We start from the raw sequence: 25,871 nt of genomic DNA on the forward strand, positions 1-25,871 counted from the left end.
GCAAGGAACGGTGTCTCTGTATGTGTGAGCCTGTGGTTTTTGGCAAGTTTGCTCGTTTTGGGGATTAAACCTGCCAAGTGTGTTGGAACACGTTGGTGACAGAGCATGTTGGCTGAATTGCTGTGGAGGAAGAGCTGTCTGACATGCTGTAGCAGTGCAGGTATGACCTTAGCGGCAGCTGGAGTGTCTTTACTCAGTAAAGGTTAAGATACTCAGTAAAGGTTAAGAGTCCGTGAGCATCCTTGCAAGATGAGAATCTTTTAAAAAGCCTATTCGGGGAAATTAGACAAACCAGACTATAGATGTCTCATGTTTCACTGCCATCTATAAAATACTTCGATATGTCTTTCATGTACACCAGCATCCTGGCTTGCATAGTGCTACTGCTTAGCTCCCATCAGCTTCTGCAGCATTTCCCAGTCCAAGCTGGTACCTGGTTTCCTTTCCTTAAACACTCACTGCTGCATTTCTGTAACTGGCATGGCTGGTGTATCCTGACATGCGCGGAGCTTTGTTTCCATGCGTTCACATAAACTGTTGTTTGAACAAAGAGGATTTAAATTGGGAAGGCAGTGCAGGGTGATGTATCTATTGCAAGATGGACATCTTCTTTCCAGGGTAACTGTAACCAAAATATGGCTTGTGTATTTCACTTTGGAAGCAGAAAAATGACTTAGCCTTTCAACTCTGTGATTGTTGGTAATTTCATTATTGTTTAGCAGCATGGCTTTACCAGGCATCAGCAGTTTTAAGCGTGTGATATATTGCCCAACATGTACAATGACTAATTGGTGCTTTTAATTTCTCTTCTTGTAGGATGACTCTGATTCCTGAATGTGCTTTCAAATGCTGACACATTGAACTAGCTGAATCCTCTGCATTATTCCTGATATTTAAAAGGGCCTAAAGGAAAGTAGAGGACTGGTGCTTCTGTTACAGTATTTTAAGGTAAGATGTGACTTCTTTTGCAGGGGGCAGAGGGAAGAGGATAGACATAGTCCCATAGACTGTCCTAGCCCCAACCCTTGCTGTGAAGTCTTAGACTGGACCTGACTATCAGTATTTGTTAGAGTAAATACACTGACTTCAGTGAGGTAAAAATTTATGCAATGAAGAAACAACTGGGTTTCTTTTCCTAAATCACCAATTCTACACTCTTTAAGTGTTTGTAGAACTTTTTATTAGAATGCCTTAGTTGTTCATATTAGTAACATTTTAGTGGTAAAGGTATTTAGTCTTCAGTCCTTACTGGATGTCAGGTCGAGACAAGTGCTTTACCGGGAAAGAGAGAACCGAGGACTGTAGAAGCTGTAGCTAGAAAAGTGACTCTTCTACTTTGACTACAGCTGCTGCTACCATTGTTTTTATTAGTTAATTACCTGTGTTTTGTACCCATCTTTTGGATTTGTAGCTGGCTTGTCCACTGCACTGCAGCTGCTGCTGCTTTCTGTTTCCCAGTTGCAGAGCAGCCACAAACTGGACCAGCGGAGAGGATACCTGTGTGATGCCCAGAGCACAGCAGGGTCTCGTCTCGCTGCAACGCCATTTCGGTGACCAGGGGCTGGGTGCCAGTGCCCCATCGGCACAGGGCTGTGCAGAAACGTTGCTGTGCAAAGATGCGAATCAGGTTAAGAGCAACACCGCAGGGAGGGCCTGAATTAAATCTGTAATAAAAAAAATTCAGATGGGTAATCCCTGTGTAAAGGCTCTTTTTGCTACCAGCTCCGGGACTTCCTCAGGTTTGCCAGCTGCTATTTGAAGTGGCAGCTGGCTCCTGTTTTTGTTTACTTTTGGTGGCTGCCCACCTTATGTGCACCTTATGTGCACTGCAGTGTGCTGCAGGTTCGGGTAAGAGACAAGACACACCTAAAACTGAACTCATCACTTGAAGAGCAAAGATGTAGTCAGTTGGCCATTCCTGCTGTTTAGGATAGCTCAATGCAGGTTAACTCTTGTCTCGTTCTGCTTTTGTTGCTTTAATCAGAGTGAAACCAAGCAGGGGCGGGCAGCTGGGTTGGATTTTGGGTGTTGAGTAAATCTTACACTTATAGATGGAGCCTTGAATTGCTGTTGGGACAAGTAAAGGGCTACTGAATACAGCACGAGCTGTATTTTCCCAGACTGCAAGATGCATTGGGTGTGGAAGAGCAGATCTCCTGCCTTTCTTCATTACTCTCTGAATTTGCCATTTTGGGGAGGTGTGCGCTTGTGTGTACGTGTGCGCGCCCAGACTCCACTGACCCGCCTTTTGGCCCTCTTGCGCAAGGCTCAGTTCAGGGAGGGGACAGAGGGTGCTGCAACGCACCCGTGGCAAAGCTGCTGTGACCAGGATGGTCTGCCTGCGCTGCCACTGCAGACCTCACACCAGCACATTTCAAATCAGTCCGGGGCCTTTGCTCCTAGCGTTGTTCCCGATCCCCCAGGCTGTCCCAGCCCACACAGGGCAGTGCAAGATGCTGGCCTTCACTCAGGCATGCCAGGGCTTTCGCTCTCTGGAGCTCCTTCTCTTCAGCTGGAGCTCCTTCTCTTCACCAGGAAAAGCATTTGTACATTGATTTAGTCTTTTCTGGTGGCAAAGAAGTGCTTTGTACAGGAGTTAGAGGAAGGCAGCCACGACTGCTTCTGGGCCCCAAGGGAGAAGCTGGCAGGGAGGAGAAATGCTTAGAAAAGGCTAAATAAGGAAAACTTATTGTCACTGTGGCTTGTCCCAGTTCCTGTGTGGCTGTGTGCCACTGCCATGTCCTGGCTGTAGAAGTATGTCCCCTCGGCCAAGCATGGGCTTCTGAGCAAAGGAAACGTGGACGAGCGCACAGAGGGAGTCAGGCTGCCTGTGCAGGTCCCCAGAGCTGGCTGCCGGGTGCGCTGCAGCAGGGTCAGTACATTAATGTAGCCACGACCTGGATGTCTCTTCCTCAGAAAGGATGGGAGCACCACGTACAATGGCTAAGAAATGGACGGTAAAGGCAGCTCCTGTGTCAGCTCTTGTCGCAAGGCTGTAACTACAGAGAGGAGCAGGATGAAGACATGGATTTCTTGGGTGTTCTAAATTCAGGTACCCCTCATGTTATATACGTACATACATAGAAAACTTCTCTGCATGTTCTTACACCGAGTGGCATAGCAGACTGTATTTAAGCAGTGCTGGGCTGTCACTCCATGTTACAGAGGCATTGATGGCAATAGCCATCTCTTAAGAGAGGTATGACAAATTAAACCTCAACACACTAGAGCTATTAATTAGCAACTCTTTGAAGAAGTGTTTCTCTTATAAAATAGGGTGTTTGAAGATCATGTGTGTCCATAATCGTATGTAACATAATAAAGCTTCGTTGTGCTTGAGGCACCCCATTTTGCATTTATACAGATTACAACAGCTACTTTGAAATACTAACGTGACCACCCCAGTGCTTTTCCTGTCAGTTACGAAGCCAGCGACCTGCTGGAGCTATGTGCCCCGTGGAGAGGGCCCAAGAGCATTTTGTGCATCCCTGAACTTCACTGAATGTGATCCCTGTGCAGGTCATTAAAGCAGCGCACTTCTCACTGAAGCACAGGCTTTCGCAATTTGAGATGAACAGCATACTTACTAAAATTAATTTCCATTTATAAAGCCAAGGTTGCTTCAGTGGGATTGTTTGGGTTTTCTCAAGGCCCTGTCCTGTAGCCTTGATTTAGCCAAGGATTTTACTCCAGTCTCCTCAGACTTTAAAACATCAGTTTTGCTTTCCACAGCAGGAAGTCAATGTATTAAATGGGAGAAAAAACTACTGACCCTCCAAAGAAAACCTTGCACTTCTGACAGGTTAAAATACAAGTACTCAGCAGTTGCTAAGTCTTAAGCTGTTGGTTTGTTAGACTTTTGCTTATCTTAAAAAAAAAAATCTTAAAATATTTTATAAAAAGCATGATTAGATCTCAGTACAACTTAACCTGGGATAGTTTCTGCCTGTAGGACAGAGCAGACACATTGTGCTTTCACAGGGGTGAAGCAGCTTCACCAAAGTGGCGGTTGGTTGCCCTGGCACAGCAATGTAGTGAGAAGATTTAGTAAATCTGGCTCTTCACCTCCTGAGTTTTCTAGGTTTGCTGGAGAATTTAAGTCAGACTTTTACACAGTGAGTGGCTGGCCTCAAAGGTCCATGAGATAGTTGCATCTGCAGAGTGGATGTGCTTTATAAAAAATCAGAGCTATTGTAAATGAAGTTAAACCTTGCTATACAGTAGTATACATCTTAACTAGAAAATTAAAGATGTCTCTAAATTCAAATACTACTGATCAGAGTTGTGTGATGGTTTCTTTTTTTTTTTCTCCACACCTGCACAATAAACACCATAATGTTGTTTTTTTTTTTTTTATTTGGCCAGATATTTCCACTTGACCAGCTTACAACAGATGTGGCTTAAGTCCTGTCTGTTGGATCCTTCATGCTTTTAGTTGTGGTTGTGCTTAAATAGGCCACGAAGCCATCAAGCTGCCCAGCCGTGCTGTGCTACCTCCTCCACTTTCCCACATTGTACGAAAGTAGTTTATCCAGGCAGGGACATCATCTTCTCATGTGAGTTACCAGAGAGACCTGGAGGGTCTGCCTGGAGTGGTGCTTGGGCTGTAGAAAGGTTCTCGCAAACCTCATACTTGACAATATTTTTTTACAGGGAAGCTGGGCAGTGTGACTGTGAAAGAAACAGCAGCAGAAGTCTGCAACACGACCCAAACCCACCTCCTGGTGGTGCTGCCATCCACGTTGTGGCTGGTTACACCTAGCTCCACACCTGAAGGCAAGGACCCAGGTGGCACGTTGGCCACTGCTGTAGCAGAGCCTGGGTAAAACTGTTGGACGTGCAGACCCTGCAGCTGCATCCTTTTGCTGCTGGCAGCCAGCTCGTTCGCTCTGAGTTCCTTCATGCATTCTTCTGTCTCAGACATTGAAGTGCTGGGACTGCTGTGGTAGGAAGAGATGGGGCTGACCGAAAGCAACCAACTTGTGGCATAGCCATCTCTTGGTTAATTTGGCCTGTGGAGACACCCCACCTGTCACTTGTGTGCTGGTCCCATGAATGTTGTTAAGGTGATTTCAATATGCTAACTAGTTCTTTGCCTTGATGGAAGCCTTGTGTGTGCTTTTCTGATTTATGTGACTTGTGAAAGATTAAAATCTATTAATCTTTGGAGCAACCCAAATGTAAACAAAACCTGTCAAAACCATTTTTGGGTTTTAGCTCTTTTGCTGTCACAATGTGCCCTGTTCAGCACCTCTCTCGGGATTTTCTGAGACTGACAATCAATTTCAAGTATAGAAAATAACTTCTCTTTCTTCATGTTTAAATCTTAACAAATTCAGGGTTTTTAGTAGCTGCATTTGTGTATTTTTTTTTTCCTTTTTGCTATTTCTCTACATGTAAGGCACAAGAGTAACTCATCTCCCCTTCTGCTAAATGTACTTTTACTTTTTCAAAGGAGATGCTTTGTCCACTAGGTACTGTGGCTCAGCATGCTAATAAAACTCACTTTATGCCTTTAAAATGTTTATTCAAAGTGGCCTGGCTGGCTTACAGTAGCTGTGTGGGTGGACTGTCCTTGAATTTTGTAGACTTAATTTAGTACTACACAATACCCAGTGATGGAAAACAGCTATAAATTGTCTGTGCGCAGCCATGCATTATTGATAAAGGGTAGAATAAGCTCCACAATTTCTTTATTTGATGTTGTTAGTGCAACAGCTGGCTGATTTGTTAAGACTTTTTTTTTTGCCCTATTGGCAGTAAAATATCTCTCCATTTTGAACTCTGAATTTCCTCCTGAGTTTTGATTTGTGTGGGGGTGAAAGCTTGCTTTTTCTCCACTGCTACTAAATCTAATGGAAATGTTTCCACGGAGTAGAAACAAGCTTCATTTCTAGGACAGCTAAGCAAGCAGTAAGTTTGACTGTATGCAGAAGACAGGACTTTTTTAATTGTCACAAAGATTTAGAAATGTAAAATGGAGCATAAAGTGTCATCATAGATTAAAAAAAATCATTTAATATACATGATTTGGCACATGCTTAGATAAAATGCTTTACAGTGAGTTAGGCATGCCTTGTAATTTCTGTGTTCCTTCAAAGTCTGTAAAAAATCTCAACAGTCTTAAATTTGTCAAGCTTTTTTTTTCTTGTTGACACTTATGATGAGTAGAGAGTCTACTGAATATAATTTGCACATAAAACTGTGCTGTAAACTAAGCAGTTCTTTCCCTGTAGTTGAACAAAGGTACAATGAGCTGCTCAACACTGAAAATTAATAAATAAATAAGTAAAAAAATAAAACTTGCCAGCAAAACTATCAAAGCCTTAGTCTTCTCAGCAAATGTCCAACACTGAAGCTTCTTTTTAAGCTATAATTTCTTGAATGGTAGCTTCCCACAGATTGTTATTCCAGTCTGGTAGTGGGTATGTACAATTTGTGGCAAACAAGTATTGTATTTGAGTATGGAATTGTTTATTTTCCTCTTTTATGTGTGTGCATACATATCCTTTGCTAGAAACATTCCAGACCTCTACAGATTTATTTTTCCCCCTCTATAAAAGTGTTAGGGTAGTGAAATGTATGGATATAGTTGATCTTCACGAGCTATACTCATGTTTATAATGATTTTCTCTATTCCGTGGAGAATTGCTGTGTATTAGTTTGGCTTTCCATGTATTTACAGCCTTATAAGGTAAGAAGTCATTAAGAAATGAAGTATTTAAACTTAGGAAAAACTAACAGGGAAAAGTCTAATGTGATTGACAGAGGCTTGCTGGAGATTTACATTGAGAATAACTCATTTTTCAAAACTTTTTCATTTTCTGATGGAAATTGTGGGGTAAATCAACTACAGTGGCTATGAATGATTAAAATGCACAAGTTATGAATTCTTACTGACTTTGTAAATCTCTAACTCCTTCACTGCTAATATAAAATCATTTATCTTAAAGGGGTCTTGGGGCTGTGAGGATTTAAATGAAAACTTCAACATCGTGAAGCAGACTGTTTTGATATCCAAGATCATTAATTTTGTGGCTTGCTTGATGCATATAAAGCTGTTGTGAAAGGGGAACGGGAGGTTTTCCATAGGTCCTCTGATAGGTCTGCGATAATTCACTTGATTGATCAAACTGGCAAACTTTCCAGTATTTTAAATGTTTATGCAATTCAGGCGTAATACAGGCAACTAAAAATTCTGTGCTGGTTGAAGAGGATACCTTTGATTGGATCTTAAAGAAAATACAAACAATTGGACATTGACATGCCTATTATTTTGTTTTTGGAGTAAGTGTGCAACTGTTTTCATACAGAAGGACAGAGTTCTGGCTCTGTTACAACCTTCTGCTATTCAGATTGTGCTGGAGTATGAGTGTGTGTATAATTTTTTTTCTGAAACACGTGTACTTTGACAGTGGAATACAATCTTGAAAATTATTTTTTTCCTGGTGTTTGTTTAAAAGAGCATCTTTCACTGGCATTGTTAGCGGCCACTGTAATGATAAACTGTAAGATAAGGAAACATTACAAGGTACAGTGGGGATGGATTCTCCTTCTCTGCCTCTGGGCATTCTCTGCAGGTATGGATGAAGTTACTCTGACCTCTTCATTTACCCCCCGGAAGTCAATCAGAAGTAGTCTGACAAACCACAGGAGCTTTAATGCCATTTTACATTTCTTAATTTCTTCATACTAACAAAATATGTCTGAGTCCAGAAAGGTCAAGTGGCTTTCAGAAACTTACCTAGATTAGAAATCTACTATGCAAGTCACCCGAGTGTTCCTTGCTGCTATCCCAAATTCTTTACTCTTGGGAAAGCAGTGGTGGAGGAGGCCTTTAGAGTGGGATGGATGAGTTGGTAAGAGACCACCTTCATGTGACTGATCTCTGCAGGCCATTCTCAAAATACAGGGACAGCAAAATCTTTTTCCCATACTCTGTAAGTATGGCTTTTAAAAATATGAGGAAAAGAAATGGAATAAAATTAGTGTTTCATTATAATCCCATACAGTCCTTGCAGGTGTTGCAGGAATGGCATGATGCAAAAGGACTTGAGAGTAGTTAATTTAAAAAAAAAAAAAAAAAAGAAAATATCAGTTTCTCCAAGGGAAAGCACGGAGAGACTTTTCCTAGCAATCAGTATAAATGTGAAGTGGTAGGGGGGCAGTGAGGCAAGTGGCCTTGCCTTGTGAACAAATGTTATCTGACAGCCTTCCATTACTTTCTAGTCCTTTTCAACTGCATCAAAATATAGGACATTACATTTTTTTTTTCTTGCAGTGTAGGAATTAAGGGGTGTGTGTTGGGGACACCCTTTGATTATTTTTGAAAGGTACTGCCTAAAATATTCTCTTTTTAAAAGCATGTGGCAGGAGGGTGAAACGTGTGTGGTCGCATCCATCCCTGCACAGGTGTAACGCCAGGTGCTGTGTCTGTGACAAGTTGCTGCATGCCCTATTACAAGGGAGAGAACTCCTCTTTTTTCCATTCTCCCTTCTCTTGGTACAGAAAGATGTATAAAACTTGTTTGGGTGGGACAAACTTCAGCAGCCTCTTCCAGGTTTGATCAGTGCTGCAAAACCTGTCCTCGTTGTAACGCAGATGCCTTGTGCTCCGGTTACCTCACTGGTGAAATCTGCAGCCCGTTGCCACAGAGACAGGTGAAGCCTTGGGTGGGATTAGTGCTTGTTGCAGAATGTCATTCAGCCCGCCTGCGGTACTGACACTGGTTCTGCCGGCTTGGCTGCAGGATGTGCTCATCCTGTGCAACACAGATACATCACCATGGACAATTTATTTATTTTTTTTTCCTCCTTTTTGTTGTTACACTGTATTGTCCACCACTGCTTTGAAAGAGATGAGGAGGATAATGAATTACATGTTGATTTTAGCCTATGACCATTTATAATAATGCTGTTAACCTGCTCTGAAGGGCTCTACAGTGACAGAAACAGATTCTTAATGAGACCGTTCTGTGGATATCCAACCCAACCCAACTTTAAGCTCTAACAGTAATGAATTTTCTGCAAAACTTGGTTTAAGTAGAGCTATGTCCTTGCCTAATGTCTGTAACCATGATAACTAATCATGTTTTGTCCTTCTAGAGGACTCTATTGTTATCCTACTGCTATGAAGCTGGTGACTCCTTTTTTTCAGAGGGCAGAAGAACACTTTTAACCCTCTTCTCCCAGCAACCATTTTCCCTGGCAACTCTCCTGCGGTTTCCATGAAATGTGGTATGCCAAGGTACTTTACCCATCTGCTATAAATAGCACATACAGCCTCCTGTTCTCCTCCTCCTTTTCCCCCTTTCCTTCTACCTTTGATGCTGCTCTTAATGAGAGTACTCAGGGATGGCAGGACAGATTTTCCCAGTATGCATCAGGGCAAGCATGGCTAAGCTGTATGCAGTACAGAGAAACGTGGTTAGAAATGGCAGAAGAATTGCTGGATAGGTAGAAACTGAGTTATGTTTTTTGAGAAAATGGTTGCGCCTCCAACTAATTAGAAAATAATTGAATAAGCAGTTGTGTTGCCTCACTGCAAGCTTGAAGTATCTGAAACTTGATCTGTTTTTTGGTGCTGAAGTTTGCTTTGACATGGAAAATGGAGTAAATAAGGCTTGGATCTGCATGATCCTAAGCTGTTTTTCAAGGTTCCTCACCCTTCCTCCTTCTCATTTAATGTAGTATATTCTTGTGCACTTGGAATACTGTGCTACAAAAATGAAGAATTTTGTTTATATTGTTTATATTATTTTGTTTGTATTGTTTTATATTGTATTTTTGAAAGCTCTCTGTAGTGTGCCTATAGGAAAGAAAATGCTGGAAGGTGAGGTTAAAAAATACAGAATAAGCTGGAGAATTTAAGATTAAGGGGGCATCATGAGTGATAGGGCTTAGTGTATCCTAAACTCAAGCAATTCCCCCTCCAATAGTTTTGAGGGAAGCACAACTTTTAAGGAGTCACTACCTTGACATGGAGCCTGTGGTTTACTTTGGAGCAAAATCACAAGTGACTTCAGTAGGTTGTTTGTTGTTTTTTTTTTTTTTTCCCAGGTTTCTCTGCTTTCTTTGCCTTGCCCTCAACTGTTTTGTCGTCTTCTGTTGCCTTGCTTCCACATAGTAGCAGCTGATGAGGGACCACAGCTGCCTCTGTAGAGATGCATCAGCAAGGATAAGTTACATTCCTTGGTACAGGAGAAGATGCATGCAGTTGCTTCCCAAATATCAGTGTGAGGGTTCAGATGCTAGCAATGTCATGGGTGCATGAGACAGATTTAGGCACAGGCATTTAGGAATTGTTATAGCTGACTGTAGCTGTCAGTCCTCAGAGTGTTAAAGGAAAATTTGTCATTGACTTTGCTGAAAGGCTAATAGCTACTGTGCTTGAAATATTAATCAAAAACCTCAAAGTTAATTGTCTGAGAGATAAATGGGCAATGTTGCATTTTTTTTTCTCTTTTTTAACTTTCTGAACTAATTTTTAAGCCTCAGAATAACTTCGAAAGGATCAGAGGAAAATCCATTTTTGGAGTTGCTGGAATGTGTCCATGATTCCCAAAGGGTAAAAGAGTTACTATGCCAAATTCAAAAGGATGGCAGTACATCTCATTTTAAATCTGTCCTCAGGGAATAACGGATTATTGCTTGTTCTGGCCAAATTAAAAATTGTAAGAAAGAAGGAAAGTGTTTTCTGCCATGTCAACCTTCATTTGTGAGTACCATCCCAAACTTGTTTCTCTTGTCACATCACTTCAAGAGAACTAGAGAAGTCGGGAGACTGCCCTTCAAAGACACAGTAATTGATATGGTTTCTATTCAGGGAGGAGTTTGGCTTGTTTAGTGTAACTTTACAACAAAAACATGCATCTTATTATTTTACGTGTCTATATTTATTTAAATTTTGGTTGTGCATTTTAAGGTGCATGTAAAATTCCTTTTAGTCATGACTGAGATCAGACTAAGCAGGTAAGCATAGATTTGAGTGCACGATAGCGTGGCTTGTTCAGGTTGGTTAACTGGGCTTGGCTCTTAATTGAAAATGCATAGGAAAAAGAATTAGTAATTTTGGTAAAATTTCAATCTCTTTTGGACAGCATGAGCTATTTTTCTTTATGTTAAAAAGAAAGGGGGAGTTACTAAGGCATTGTGTCCTTTGCTGGGCATCTGAAACAGTTCATGATCTCACAGTGGTCACTGAGTAGCTGTTTGGACTGTGTTGGAAATAGATTTTCTCTTTAGACACTTAGGGGAAAAAAAAGTGCTCAGAAGTCCAAGAAATTTTGAAGGCAAAGGAGTCTTAGAAACACAAAGAGAACTTGGGAACATACGTCAGCAATGAACCATGGTCTGAAGGAGCTGAGAGAGGGGCTTTCTTCTGCTGGTTCACTCTGCAGCCATGAGCATCTCTTCTGTATCAGGTTTGCCTCTCAGAGGAAGAGTATCTGCTTAACTCATGCTAGCCTAGCATTACCTGTGGTGCTAACCTGCCTGCACAACATTTTTTGAATACATAAAGTTGACTTAGTATTTAAAGATGTAAAACATGTAAAGATTTGTGCATGAGCTTTAGAGATGGGTAATTGTTTTTTAATTTTTAGATTGCTAATATATTGAGTAGCAAAAGCTCTAAATTCCAGATTTTGAAAGGTGTATCATAAGCATTATTTCATCTGTAAAGAGCTTCAGAAGCTGACTTTAAGGCTTCCTCTTGTGTAGGTGATTAAGGGTTGCCTAATAGAGTAGTACAAAATCTTCTGTTCTTGGGTAGGGCACTTCTCAAAAGGCTCTCTGAGTGATGGTACAGATAATTCATTTAAGTCAGATATGAGCTGACAACAGCAGCTGTTTTCCAGAAAACTGCTCTGAACTGAACCTACATCTCCAGATGGGTATGCTCTTCATATAGGAGTCATGAATATACAGGCAGGACCACATAAAAAGACAACATGAGTAAAAAGAGAAGACAGGTGTGAAGGAAGGATATGTAGAAGATAACAGGACTTCAGAGAAGATGGCAAGCCACAACACTGTTCCATCTGCAAAGACTTTTTTGAGGCAGTGTAAGGTTTGTGATGGTGTATGGAGCACTGTGGAAAACCAGTCTTGTGGGAAGTATGGAGATGGTTTTCTATTTTTTTTCTTACAAGATTTGAAATACAAGACTGAACACACCAAATATCTCAGCAGCAACTAGGTTGTAAAGAGACTAAGAAGAAAGAGACTAAGGGTCTGAAAGTTAACAGTCTATGTAGCATTTTAATCCCAATAAACATGAATAGGTCATAGTTCTTTAATCTTCCATTCCAGTAACATTTGAGGAAAAAACAAAGTCAAAAGTACTTTCCAGTGGTGCAGTATCACTCTGTGCCTAGGGGGTGACTTCCCCACTTCCCCCACATTTCTGGTAAAGTTAATTTAATGGGATTTTTCCCTCCCTCTTGCTCTGTGGAACACTTCTCAGACAGAGTGGGAGAAACAGATTTATTTTTTTACTGAGGAGGTATGCAGTTCACCATAAGTTGAAAAAAAAGTATAGTGAAACAGAGATTACCTTGTCTTTTGTATGAGTAATTAGCAGTGGGTAGGACACCTCCTCAGACAGGGAACGGCTGTCTCTGATCAGACCAGGAAGGAATTGTTTTCTCAATAGTTTGTAAATCCCAAATCTGAGTTATGAGAGTTTCTTTGTAGTAATGATGTGGTTAAAAATAATTTATAGTAGGGAATGTGTTGATAGTCAGTTAATCTGTTCAGCCTACTGCTGGTTTTGTCTTTGCAAACCTCAATAAATGCAGTGGTTGGAGTAGAGAAATAAGTAACTTTGGTAAAGCAAAAAGCTTCACTGAGAACACTAGAACTTTGCAGTGGATTTTATTTGGGTATTTTTTTCTGCAGATGGCTTTTGCCTCCTCATGAGTGAAGTTCATTTAAAAAAAAAAGATAGTAAAATATTTTCTGTATTCCTTAATTTTTTTCTTCAGTTTTCTCTGAGTATTTTACAATCTCTGTCTTCCTTGTCTTCTCTCCACTGAATGCTCTGGAAAGGCAGCATATTATATCATTAATTTTGCTACAGCATGATATTTTGCCAATGTTCCCTGTAGAGCAGTGAGAAGTGATGACCGTAAAGTGGATTAACAAACAAATTAAAGGAGGTGTCATTCACAAAGCTGTATTAGTACCCTGTCTCTCTTAGTACACCCTGTGACAAAACAGGTGTATTGCAGGAAAGCAACAGATACAGATTTTAAGCAATCTCCTGGCATTAGTATGCAATAAAACTTCTGCTGTGTTGGTCGTGTGTGGAGTGGTCCCCCCGTGGCTCACGGAGTGCCTTCCGCCGTGCACGCCACAGAGAGGGGCGAGCACTGATCTGGGGGGTCAGCCTTGGCTGTGGGTTCTCCAGTGGGTAGGCGGGTGGGTGGCCTTGGGTGACAGCGCCTTAGCAGATGGCCAGTGATTCATGGTTCTTGCAAGGCTGTCTCATGTTCTTGAACTGTCTAATGAGGCTTAGCAGTTGTATATTGTACAGTACTGACAACCTTGTAGTTACCAAGGTTATAAAACATACACCTTTCTGTAGCACTGTGCTTAAAAAATAAAATGGCCTTGTTTTCCTGGTAAACTTTTAGCATATATTTAGAGTTGTGTTTTTAGACAGAGTGGGTATTGAGTGCAGGATTTTGGTGCAGTAAATGCATGTGTGTATTGCACCGTGGTTTTGGAAGGAACAGATCTGGCAGGGGCTCAGGAAGCGGGGAGTACCCAAAAAATCTCTTCTTTAAGGAAGACAGAGAAGGCAGGGGTGTGTGTGTGGATTCCGCATGCAGCAGGCTGTCCTTCAGCAGGTTCTTCAGGTGGAGAAGTTTCCCAGTCTGGGTCAATGTTGGACAATTGTGCCCTGGAGAGACAAGGAGGGGAGGAGAAATGCGCGGTTCAGAAAGTGAGCAGTGCTAATTCAACATGCTGGTCAGCAGAAAACTAACCTGACGAAAGAAAGATTTCCACTGTGTGAGTGAAATGAATCAATGGAGTAAGACTCGGAGGGAGAACCTGTGTAAGGAATGGGACATGGCAATGGTAATTTATTTTAATTGTTTTCTGGTTTGCCATTCACTGTGTTGTTCTTCACACAGAGGAGTCCAGGGAAATGCTGCATGCTGGGTTTCAGTGTGCAGTTGCAAAAGCCAATTTAATCCTTAGGCAATGGAGAGTGAAAAGTAAAATTACTCAGTTTTGTTTTAGGAGTCAGCAGTTGTTCATGCGTAAGTCCATAAACATAGTCTCTTAGAGAGAAGACCTTGAGGCATGTCCAAGATCATGGCTTCGTTCTTTTGTTCATTTGTTGTAACCAATAGAAGCTGTTTTCGTCTGACTACTGTTAATCTTGGGCACCTGTGACCTTCTTTCCTCTTGTGTGATTAGGAAAACTTAGAATCCCTGAAGAGGTTTTTCAGGCATTTCTGTCTGGACTACTAAAGCCATTAATATATCCTAAGTCTGATTGCTTTCCCTCCTCTCTCGGGAAGCAAAGGTTTATTTTGTTCTTGACTCTTAACACTCAGTGCCTAGAGAAAGATGCACACATTTAGAAGGAAAATCAACTTTTTACCAGCAAACCACTGGTATGCTTTTGTCACTTATCTGTGAGAGTCTGTCTTCCACAGTGGCAAATTGTTGTGGGATTTGGGAGATCCTGGGGACACAGTTCCCAAAGTCACTAACCCCATGACAGCTCTGCGGGACCAGGGCCTTATCTTATGCCTACTGTATAAAGGAGAGGTTTACTTTGAGGTTAAGGCTTCTGCTTGGGCGGGGGTAGCCTGCAGTGTTTGTTTGGTGGCTCTCAGTCATGGCACATACATACATGTTAAACTGCATGTGGGCTAACTTTAAAATACTTTAGCTGTGTTTGTGTCCTGTCACGCACTTAGAACAAACCAAGAGGCCATAAATTCAGACTTTCTCAAAAGCTGTCAGCTGTTAGCATCCTGAACAGTTCTGCAAATACGACCCCATCTCGGCTTGCTTCTGTTTATAAACTATTCTCTGTTGCAGGCTTTACAAGTCCGATTGTAAGGTCATTGGAGATCACATTATGGTCTGTTACAAGGCACTGAAAAATTATTATGGTGTTTCATTATGAAAAAATGTCCTTTTTGTAAGAAGCTGAAAAGGTAAGGAAAGCACTAAGGAGGGTTATGAAGCCATTTTACTGCTGCAAAATTGAAGCTGCTTCCTTGTTTGCTCTTTAAATTAAAATCTGGTACAGAAATGAGGAAGCCCTGTTGAAAGCAACAGGTGGTATTCATGCTTTTGAATGTGCAGACACAACTGTTCACAGAATTATAGAATCTTAAGGTTGGAAGAGACCTCCAAGATCGTCAAGTCCAACCAGCTGGTGAGTGGGCTAATCTGTCCCTTTCTGTTCCTTGGGCAATTAATCCTGCAGAATAATGATTACGATTCAAATAGGTGATAATTAACCACATGGACGGTTACATGCTTTGTTTGGGATGGTTAGACTCATTTTTAGGTACTGTCCAACACACAAAGCAAAGGCTGCTGGAATTGCGTACCACGAGGTGGCGGGTACTGCCATGGGTGCTGCTCTGAAGGTCTGTGGGAAAGGGGAGGAGGATCAAGGCTGTGTGTGATAGTCCCCCATTCCGGAGGCTGCAGCAGTATGGCACAGCTTCAGGCTTTGTTTCTGCATTGTACAGATCCTTTGACAGATTGGGTATCTGGAGGGGCCCATGGAGGGCCCAGTGTTTGGAAGCATTTACTTGCCTTGACTGTGTGTTGCAAGTGGGACAAACAAACCCTTTTTGCGGGGAGTGGAGGGAGGAAGGGCACAAGTTTCCTGCTGCTTCCTTGCTGTCATCTTGAGAGCTAGCAGGCATGAGGAAGAGCGGGTGGAAGATCTGGCCAGTGAAGAGGGGCACCCTGTTTGTGGCTCTTTGATTTCGTTTACACCCTCGGCAAGTTCACTGATCTGTGGTGCGGTTGACACGCTGGAGGGAAGGGATGCCATCCAGAGGGACCTTGACAGGCTGAAGCAGTGGTCCTGTGAGAACCTCATAAAGTTCAGCCAGGCCAAGTGCAGGGTCCTGCACATGGGCTGGGGCAATCCCAAGCACAAATGCAGACTGGGTAGAGAATGGATTGAGAGCAGCCCTGGGGAGAAGGACTTGGGAGTGCTGGTGGATGAGAAGCTCAACATGAGCAGGCAATGCACCCTTGCAGCCTGCCTGCATGTGAGCCAGGTCAGGGGACAGTAAACAGCAAATTCAGTAAAAATTTATTAAACAGCCATAAAACCAGCACTACAGGGAAGAAACCCCGATGTTTTCTAACGGTTCATCTGCCTGTTCAGCTCACAGTGATGCACCCAGGGAGCGGCTGGATCCAGGCTGAGTGGTGGGGCTGGAAAGATCTCTCCTTTCCATAACCAGTGGTGAGATCAACTGAGGTATGTTGCGGAACTCCTGGTTTAAGGGCTGCTGCTGGCCTCAAATGCAAGGGGACTCCTTGCTGTTTGCGCTGATCTCCTCCTTTGTCCAGGGAGCCGACATGGTGGTTTTCTGAGCACCTCACATGCCTGTGCACAGGTCACACTGCTTGAAGGAAGAAGTCTCAGAGGGAACTTGAACTTTTTTTCCTTTTCAGACATTTGTATCAAATATCTTTCTGAAGTAAAGTAGGGCTGCTGGCTTGGGTTTCTGTAAGGGAGCAGATAAGCTTTAGAGAAACTGAGATCCTGAGAATCATGTATCGGTGGCAAAGTAGAGACAAACTACGAGGAATAGTGTTATTTATTGAGGGTTTTGGTGCCTTACCAAAAGACAGCATGCAGATAACTGGTGTTTTTATTTCAGCAAACATACAAATTTTAGACTGGATCTGGTATGCATGATTCCCCGTGTGTCGTCTCTGACAGTACCTACAGATGCACACTCTGTTTAGCACTGCCAAAATGGTTTAATTTCTGAAAGGCAGCTTGTATACTCTGTCCTTATTTGATACTCTGCATAGGGTATATGGAAGTATAATAGGAGTTTGCTGTACAGCTTCAGTCATTGCAGGTTAGTAATTGATGAGCGTTCCACTGGTGGGATCTTCTTTTGTTAATAGAATTTAGTGCTAATCCCAACAGCGTTGTATTTTATGCTTGAGAGCGTTTTCATAGATCTTAGTTACAAGCTTCTCACCAGATGCCTATAATGTGTGAAGAAAACAGAAGACCTTAGGCTTACAGTGACCATGGGAAAACTAGTCTAAACTCTGCCTGCAGAGGAAAGACAACTTGGTGGCTTCTTTGTGCTTGGGTGAGTTGAAACTCATGGTTTCTTCCACGTCTACTGCAGGCTTTATCCTTAATAAGAGAATAATCTTGGCAATACTGTTCTAGGTTTTAGACAACAGCAATGATAGATATCAAAGACATTTCCTAATACGTTTGGGGTTTTTTTTTATATTAGGATTTTTATATATTTGTGTCCAAGTTTTGAGTGATGAGAAGGTTAAAAGTTGCATTGAAGCAGTGTCTTTAAGTGTGTATATTGGCTTCTTGATGAATTCTGTTGGTCCTTTCTATTGTCTCCTGGTATTTATGCATAAAAGCACAGCTCACTTCCAAAGCTGTAAAGTGTTGAAACTTGGCTGTAGCGTTTCAGAAGCATGGTTCACTTCATGCTGAAAGCGTTAAAGGCAGTGGTATGTAGTGGGATGGTTCCCAGGGCTTCTGAGCCATCCATATCAACCCCACCAAAAATGTTCTTGCTAGAGGGAAGAGGGGAGTGGGTGGACCTTGGCATTCATTTGTGGACCACTGAGGCTTAGGCACAGAAACTAGAAGGAAGTCAAAAGTATGCTCTGGTACATGCCATCAGCCCAGAAGCACCCGAGTGGGCTGGACCCCATCCCTGGAGCTACACAAAGCCCTCCCTGGCATGCTTGCACTCTAGTGGAGCTGGCGCTGTTGTGACGCTTCAATACCTCTCCTAATTCCCTGAGTCCCCTTCCATGCTTGCTTGCAGAGCAAGTCTGGAAACTCAATGAGAGGAAGTGTGGGTTTTATCATTGTGCGGTACTTTCTGTTAAGCACTGTGTCTTTATGAATGTAGCAGTTCATTGTCCCTCCGTAGGACACACTGCTTCCTTTGGCTGCAGTGCGGAATGTGACGTTTCCCTGGGGGTGCTCCACATGCTGTCCCTCCTGTCGCCCTAGTGTTTCCCACACCTCCCAGCCCTTCCTATGTTTACAGGGTAGAGTATCCCTCGTCAGTCTTCCCAAAACGTGCTGAATGAGTCTAAGGAAGAAGTACAGCCCCTGAGAAAGATACTGTACATGAACTGATCTGTTAGCTCCTAGATGCACTGCAGGACTGCCAGAGTTTTGACCCGTGTGGAAATAGGATTGTTCTTAATGTAGTCTGCGTTGCATTGTTTTGGTTTTTTTAAAAAAGGTATTTATGTCACACAACATTAATACTGTGCAAATAATTTTGCATTGGCTTCAATATGGTGTGCAAGAGAATTAGTCTAAGGATTTGGATGTGGTTCATTGATCAGTCTCCTGCTAGCCTCCCTATCTCCTTGTACAGAAACCACAAGGTTGGGCAAGCTAGGCAGAAACGCAAGTATGGATGGGTTTCATAGGCTTGTACAGTAAATGTAGTTGCTGAAACCCAGATATTCACCCATGGCATTTGAGACAAGGACACAACTGATACTGTGGTGAGAATCTTGCACTGTGCATCTGAGTCCACTGCCTGATGCCCCTCTGAACTGCTGCCTCTGGAGCTCCTGCTGGGAAGGAGCAGCAGCCACCCTTCTGCCCCAAAAGGGCTTGTGAGGAGTCTCCAGGGAGGGCTGTGCCTGACAGCCTCCATCGTTCAGAGGGCTGCAGCAGCTCCCCACTCAGCAGGCAAATTTTGCTGTGTGACAGCGATGGTTTCAGCAGATGGAAGGTGATGCCATGTGGGATTCATGCTTTGCTCCTGGTAAACCTGTGTGAACAGTCTTTTAAGAAATAAGTTAAAGGCTTCTTTTCTTAAATATTGGAATATTCTGGGCAGAAAGCCGCTCCAGAGGCTTGGCTTTCCTTTAGGGCTCTGCCCTTCCCTTGCTGAAAGTCCTGGTGCATGCAGTAGGTAGCTGGAGAAGATGCTGCTGCATGGAGTAATCATCATGATACGCAACTTAAGGTGAGGGAGAAAAGCCAAGAATGAACAAAGCAACCTTCAGAGGTTCCCAGGAGTCTCTGTAACAGGGGTGAGGGTGAGCAGCCGCAGCAGTTTGGCAGCAGGCGCTTCTGTTTTTCTCAAGATCCATGCTGCTGCAGGACTAAGCTATCAGGGAATATCTGTGTGAATCTGCATGAGTATGCCCTGAAGGATGTTCTCTCTCTCTGTGTTCAACAGGATGGCCTCCTTTGCAAACACTGTTTTTCATAACATGCTGTGTATATAAATAAATCATGCTAATTAGAAAGGTGAGCAGATTTTCCTCTCCATCTGAGAAGAACAAATTTTCAGCACAACATGCTGTGGGTGTGAAAAGGACCTTTATTTCCTAGTTGGTGATAATCCCTAGATTTGCCAAGCTTCTCCCAAGAAGTGTATAGCTTACGTTAGGCATTCCTTAGCAAAGTGCCCTGTTTGTAGACAAACAGCACCACCACAAACAAGTTCTGTCTGTGGGCACTCTCGCACAACCTGATGGAGAGCTAGTCAAATATTTCCATGCCTTTGAAATTTAGTTAGCAATTCTGGATAAGTTTTGGCATGTGTCTGTGGAGATAGGATAGAGAGCTTGCGCCTCCTTTGAAATGTCATTCCAAATTGCTTTAAAATGCTAAATGTTGATTTAAAAAAGTAAGCCAGAAAGCCAGCTGTCTGGAAAGCTTTAAGGGAAGTGCAGGCTACCTGTACTATCTCTACGGCTCTTTCTAGAGTTGCAGAGTTTAGCATGCATTTCTCTATAAAAAGATGAGGCTGAATACTTAAAAATAACACAGTCGCTTCAAACCACTGCTGTTAACGCTGCTGCTAGTGGAAGAAACTATTTGAACTAGTGCTTTCCCTCTGTCACTTTATTCAGTCTTATTTACGGAAGTGTGGCTGTACTGGATGAGGTCAAGGTCCGCAGGGTTCAGTCTTTTCTCTGGCCGTGACCAGAGAAAAGTGCCCAGGGAAAATAACACAAGAACAGGGCAAGCATATAACACATTCCCAGAACATACCGCCAACCTCCAACAATTTGCGGTCCAGAGCTTTCTCAAGCCACAGGTAGTTTCTTTGTTTCAGTAGCCCTTGGTGGATGAATAGGTTGTATTTTTCTTCCACCAGATTCTTAAATGTGTAGACTTTTAGTGCAGTCAGTGTCTTGTGGGAAGCAGTTTTGTGGTTGGTTGTGTTGTGTGAATGCACCTCATTTTAACTCTCTCCTTTTATCCTGCCCGATGTCCCCTAGTTTTTGCAAACTTGGGAAACATTTGTTCCCTGTTCATAGTTTTCAAACCATACACTTAATATGCATTTTTATTAAAGTTTCAGTTTTCTCTCTGATATACCAGTAAAGAACCCCAAACAATAATTTAAAAAATTACTGAAATTTAAATTTAAAAAAAATACTGAAAATTTCAGATGTGTGTTGCTGTTTATTTTGCAGAATTTTTCCATCCTGCTCAATCTTGTTTTGATAGCTGAATACTGAGAAGAATACCTGTTTGTCCTTGCTGTTGCCAGAGGCTTGTTGTTAAATTGGTAAAAATATGCTCATGGAACTTTTAAATACATTTCCTTTGCCTTCCATTTTGAAGTCTTCTGAGTATTTCTAGCCCTGAACAAGGAGGAGGAGAGCAGGAATGAAGGAGATCCTGTTATGCTTGTGCATACATTAGCAGAGATGAGGAGTTTTACATATTTAACAAAGACTTGCCTCTTTTTTCATAGCATTTGATAGTCATTGTTTTAGTGTGAGAGAGAAGGAAACATTACTCTCTGCCAGTGAAATTCCTCTCCTTCCTTGCTGCTCAGGTTTGGTCTGTTAATTACTATGATATCATCAGTGTCACCGCTCATCAGCTCTGCCTTCAGATGATGAGACCTGGATTGCCAATATGGTGAGCTGGCCAAGGAGTTGCCAAGTCATCCTCCCTCACAGACCAAAAGACTTTTTCCCTACTCTCCAGCTTTATGGCTAATACCTTTTCAGTAGGGCTTGTTGGCAGGGTAAAATGTGACTGAGGAGTGCCCTTGGTACTGAGTGACCTAGTACTGTCCCTCTAGGTTGTCACCAGGTGGCCACTGATCGGCTTGCAGCTAGCCTGGACCCAGCTATGGCAGAGTGGAGCTGCAGGGGAAGGGAACAACTCCTAAAATCACAGTACCAGCTGACTTACGTGAGTTTGAGAGGGGCTGTAAGAGTTGACTGCTGTGGCCCCTTGAGCTGGCACAAGGAGTGGTGACCACTTTTAAGAGGCTAATGCTGTCCTCTTACTTACCATAGTGTCTTCCAGACTGGGCCATTAGCCTCTTCCTCCCTTACTTTTTGCTAAATTGGGAAAGGTGAGTCTTTTTTTTTTTTTTTTTAGATAAAGGCTCAACTGTAGGTAATGGATCTATTCAGTTTTAGACAAAAGCTTTTCTGTTGCTGAAGGACAGCAGAAGGGCACACAGCAAGGCTTGCTCTGCCAGTCACTAAGGTGGCTGGATTTACCTGGCTGCTGTCTGTGCGGAGGACTAGTTTGCCTTTCTCTGCAGTGCTGTCCGCTCCCCTGAAGCGAACTCTTTCCTATTACCAAGCAAAAAAGCTTTGTAATTCGACTTGAAAGAAAGGTGCCAGACTGGGGCATGTCCAGTGATTGCTAATCTTTCCTCTCAGGGCTGTTCAGCAGTGCGGGTGAGCCAAGTGGCACAGACAGAATCCACTTTCCATGGTGTACAAACGTACACAGGCTCCTGAGCCTTTTTTCCTCCCAAGATTTTTAGGGCACAACACAGAAAACCTCTAACTAGCAATTCATCAAAGTGCTGAGTCTCCTTCAGACTGTGCAAGTAGCAGAATATTTGTTCTTTCAAAAAGCTTTAGACTCCACATCTATATGTTTTTGTTAAATTAGGGGAACCTGCTTCTTATAACAAAACCAAAGAACTTTCCACTCTCTTCTGGGATGCTGTTGGGAGAGCGAGCATCACTGGATGGCGTCTCTGGAGGTCTCCAGCCCCAAGGTGTAAAGGAAACTCATGCACAAGACTGGCTTTGAGGAGATTTGTCTTTTCCTAACAGGAAAACTACACTGGTTCCTTTCACGGAAGTGCTAAGCAAAGTAATTCTGTGAGCATCCTGCTTGAGAGCTGCAGGCAGGCTTAGTGCTGGGCACCAGATCTTCTGGTATAATTTTGATGACTAATCCAGGGCATAATAACCAATAAAAATCACAATGAGCAGGCTGCTGATTTAAGGATTTTTTTTCACTGTTGCAGATGTGTTTTTCAGATGCCTTACTGCAGGGAGAGTGTTATACTTCATGCGCAAACATTCCTGCTTTTCACTGAGAAGATCTCAAAACTCCTACTAACTGGAGGCTTCCAGGTGTCTCACACTTGGGCATTGCTAAAGCCCAAGAGAAATGCAGACCTCATGGGATATTAACGTCATGTAACTTGGGCAATTAATCAAAGAGATGGCTTTTATAATTTTCCCTTTATGAGTTCATGAAGGGAAGTGGGCAGACTCCTGCAGTTACAGCTTTTACTGGAAGTTTTGTCTCCTTCTATTGGGAGGAGCTGCATCTTCCCCTTCTCTGGACAGAGGCAGGCCTCCACGCTTCTGATGGCAACCACAGCCAGTGGTGCTTTGGCTTCAGACTTAGTGTAATGATTAGTGTACGCAAGTAATAATTTTGTTGTAACATCTGCCACCCTCTTGGGGTGAGGCTGCCTGTTTTCCCCGTGGGCTGACACTTGCTGGATGCATTTCATTAGGTTCCCAGACACACCCTTGTTTCTGTATAATTGGTGTGCTTATTAAAAGGGAGCAGAAAAACCTCTTCTGTTCCCAATACCTGATTTAATAATAAATTCTTATTTCTGTCTGTGAACAACTCTTTATTCCCAACCCTCATCTCAGATCTTTGGGTATCGTGGTCTACAGTTACAACAGCAAGAGATATCTGTATTGGCCGTTGAAGAGAAAGGAGAGGAGAGTTTTTTGATGCTTATTTTCTTTTGCTGCGATGTATGGGAGAAACACACTGACAACCTTCTCACCTAATTAAAACTATCAGTTTCATCTTTTTTTTTTTTTTTTTTAAAGCAGCTCTTTCACTAGATGGCAGTGTGGATAGTTCTGTGGGAAACTTGTTTTACTTGCAAAAATTGTAAGAATGATAGTAAACTGTATTCAGCACAAAAAGCTCTCTGCAGTGCTGACAAAAGCACTTTTCACTGCTTGTCCACCCCATATCCATGTTGAGGAGGAATGGGTATCCCACATCTAAAAAGCTTTGGTAGGAAATGCTCATTCTCAGAGTTTAAAATTACTGCATTTTTCTCCTTTTAATTTCCTCCTCTTACATCTCAAAAGGGCTAATGTCCTGCAGGGCTGAGTGTTCATTTACTCACTTTTGAAGCTGCACTGCTGCTGTCCTGCATACATAACTCATGAGGATTCTGCTGCAGGAGTAGGGACAATTGCTGAATATTGAGAAGTATGCTAAAATTATTGGGTATGATTACAGATTCCTGGCCAAGGTTTTAGTAGTGGATAAATCGGTGTATCAAGCACAGGTATCTTGAAGGAACGATCAAAATAAAGCCACAGTTAAGAAAAATATGGCATCCTTCTATATATAAAAATAGTAAGCACAATAGGTAAATTTAGGTAAGTAACAAGAAGCTTGTCTTGTACTTGAGTGTCAACGTGAGAGTAAAATCCTGGTAAACGCTGGCAATCTTTTATTGAAATTCAATAGTGCTACTTTACATTGAAAGAAATTGAAGGGCAGACCTGAATTGACATACAGTCACTGAAGTTCCTTTCTGAGTAGATGGTCATAAACCTCTTAGACACTGGAAAAAGTAAAGGTCTGTGTTCAGAGTCTTTCATGGCAAAGCATGTCTGTCTGTGAAATGGTGGAGTTTGTGCTCCTGTATTTCCTCCTTAGCAGGACCTGCCAGCCAGGAGAAAGAAGGAGCTTTCCTGGAAAGCAACTCAAGAGAATAAATTGCAAATCTACTTGCACTTTTATTTTGAGTTAGGAAAAAAAAAAGTTGCTGTCAGGCTTAAGACACTGTTTCTAATTATGCACAAGAGGTAGCTTGAGTAGAAAAAGTACCATGAAGGCACCTCTGTGGAAAACTTATTTGTCAGAAGTGTATTTTCACCAGGTATTTTGTGGTGTGTCCTTTAGCTCTCATATATAATACAAACAAGAAATTAAAATTAGTGATTTGAGACATTATCAGAAAGGTTTTAAGGTCAAGTTAATTACATTGTTAGGAGAGAGAATTATGAATTTTTTAATTGCAAATAGGCAGACAGTATAATAGGCAGACAGCTCTTATGCTGAAGAGACAGAATCTTTCCATGACTTGTGCTAGCTACATGAGATAAGAGCATAAAAGATAATTTTTTTTTTAAAGAGGCAGACAGTCAACAGAAAGAACCACCCTTGACTCACTGACTATCAAATCTGATATCTGCAAAGCAAAAGCTAATACATGTAATGTTATGCACATCTATATAACAAAAGCTTTCAAATAAAAATGCACTTTTTTTTTTTGTAACAATACTGAGAAGAAAGCCAGCAGGTTTGCGAGAAGTAAAATTATTTAATTGCAGTTCTTGACCGGGGAAATGTATTTAATGCAAAGATATTTTAATCCTTAAAGACAGTTAAGCAGAGATAAAGTCGTCAGAATGCTTAACTGAGCAAGCTCGGTGTCTCTTATGCAGGGTTTGTATTCTTTGCTTGTCTTGTACAGGTGTCTGCTGGTTAACACATTGGATTTTTCATTAATTTGAATTTATCCACAATTGTATGCTATTGGAATGAGTAGTTATTTCTCTGTTGACCAATGCTCTTTGATGATTTTTTTATTATGTTTCTTGATATTGTTTCTTAATGAGGCAGGGATTGCAGTGTGATGTAGGCTGGATTAGATACTCAAATGCAGATAAAAATTACATTTCTTTCAAGCAAAGAGAGCAAATTGGGTGACGTTTATTTGCACTCTCTAAGTGATTGAAAGGGGCGCTGCTGTGAAATGGCTTGTATTTCTGTGTCTTGAATGAAAATTTATAAAATGCTGATACTCTGTCACAGCTCTGTCCTCATAGGCAGTGATTTAAAGTATAGCTGTGGGAAGACATCAGGCAAACTAAAAGCACAGACTTTACAAAGGAACTTCTTATGCAATTGCTTTGCTTTGACTGACTAGCAAAGCTAGAGGACTATGTAAAACAATTACCACTTGAACGTGAAACTCTGATCTTGCTGCTCCAGGGAATCTTTGCGGTTGGAAAAAGGCCCTCTTGTTGTAAGTAGGAGATAACTGAAAATATAGACAAAGATTAGGCTGGCGCTGGAGGAGCATGTCACCTCTAAATGCAGTTTGTGCTAGGTTTCTAGCCTCAGCTGAGGTATCTGGCAGTTCTGCAGGCTGCGGGGCAGAACGTTGGTACCAGTCTGTGATACTGACTGGGTACCAACCCAGTTTCTCATCCGTCTTCTTGAGCTCCCTGCTTGCATGTGTCTCTGCCATGATTCACAACCGTGCTCAAAGTTGCCATCCTTCTTGCAACTAATAAAATCTGGCTTCCAACCACTTAGAAAGTGTCTCTTTTTGCTAAACTGT

The 25,871-nt window shown here is 42.1% G+C and overlaps 1 protein-coding gene across 1 annotated transcript in view; it reads left to right on the forward strand.

The window, feature by feature from the left end:
• The first annotated feature begins 827 nt into the window (after positions 1-827).
• Positions 828-25,871, forward strand: part of KANK1 (KN motif and ankyrin repeat domains 1) — a 97,468-nt gene continuing 72,424 nt past the window's right edge. The window contains exon 1 of the mRNA XM_086770695.1: positions 828-948. The gene's annotated coding sequence lies outside the window, so the exon portion shown is untranslated. The remainder of the gene's footprint in view (positions 949-25,871) is intronic.

The sequence above is a fragment of the Chlamydotis macqueenii genome, chromosome Z (assembly GCF_036417535.1).
Source record: "Chlamydotis macqueenii isolate bChlMac1 chromosome Z, bChlMac1.mat, whole genome shotgun sequence".
NCBI classification, from domain to species: domain Eukaryota; kingdom Metazoa; phylum Chordata; class Aves; order Otidiformes; family Otididae; genus Chlamydotis; species Chlamydotis macqueenii.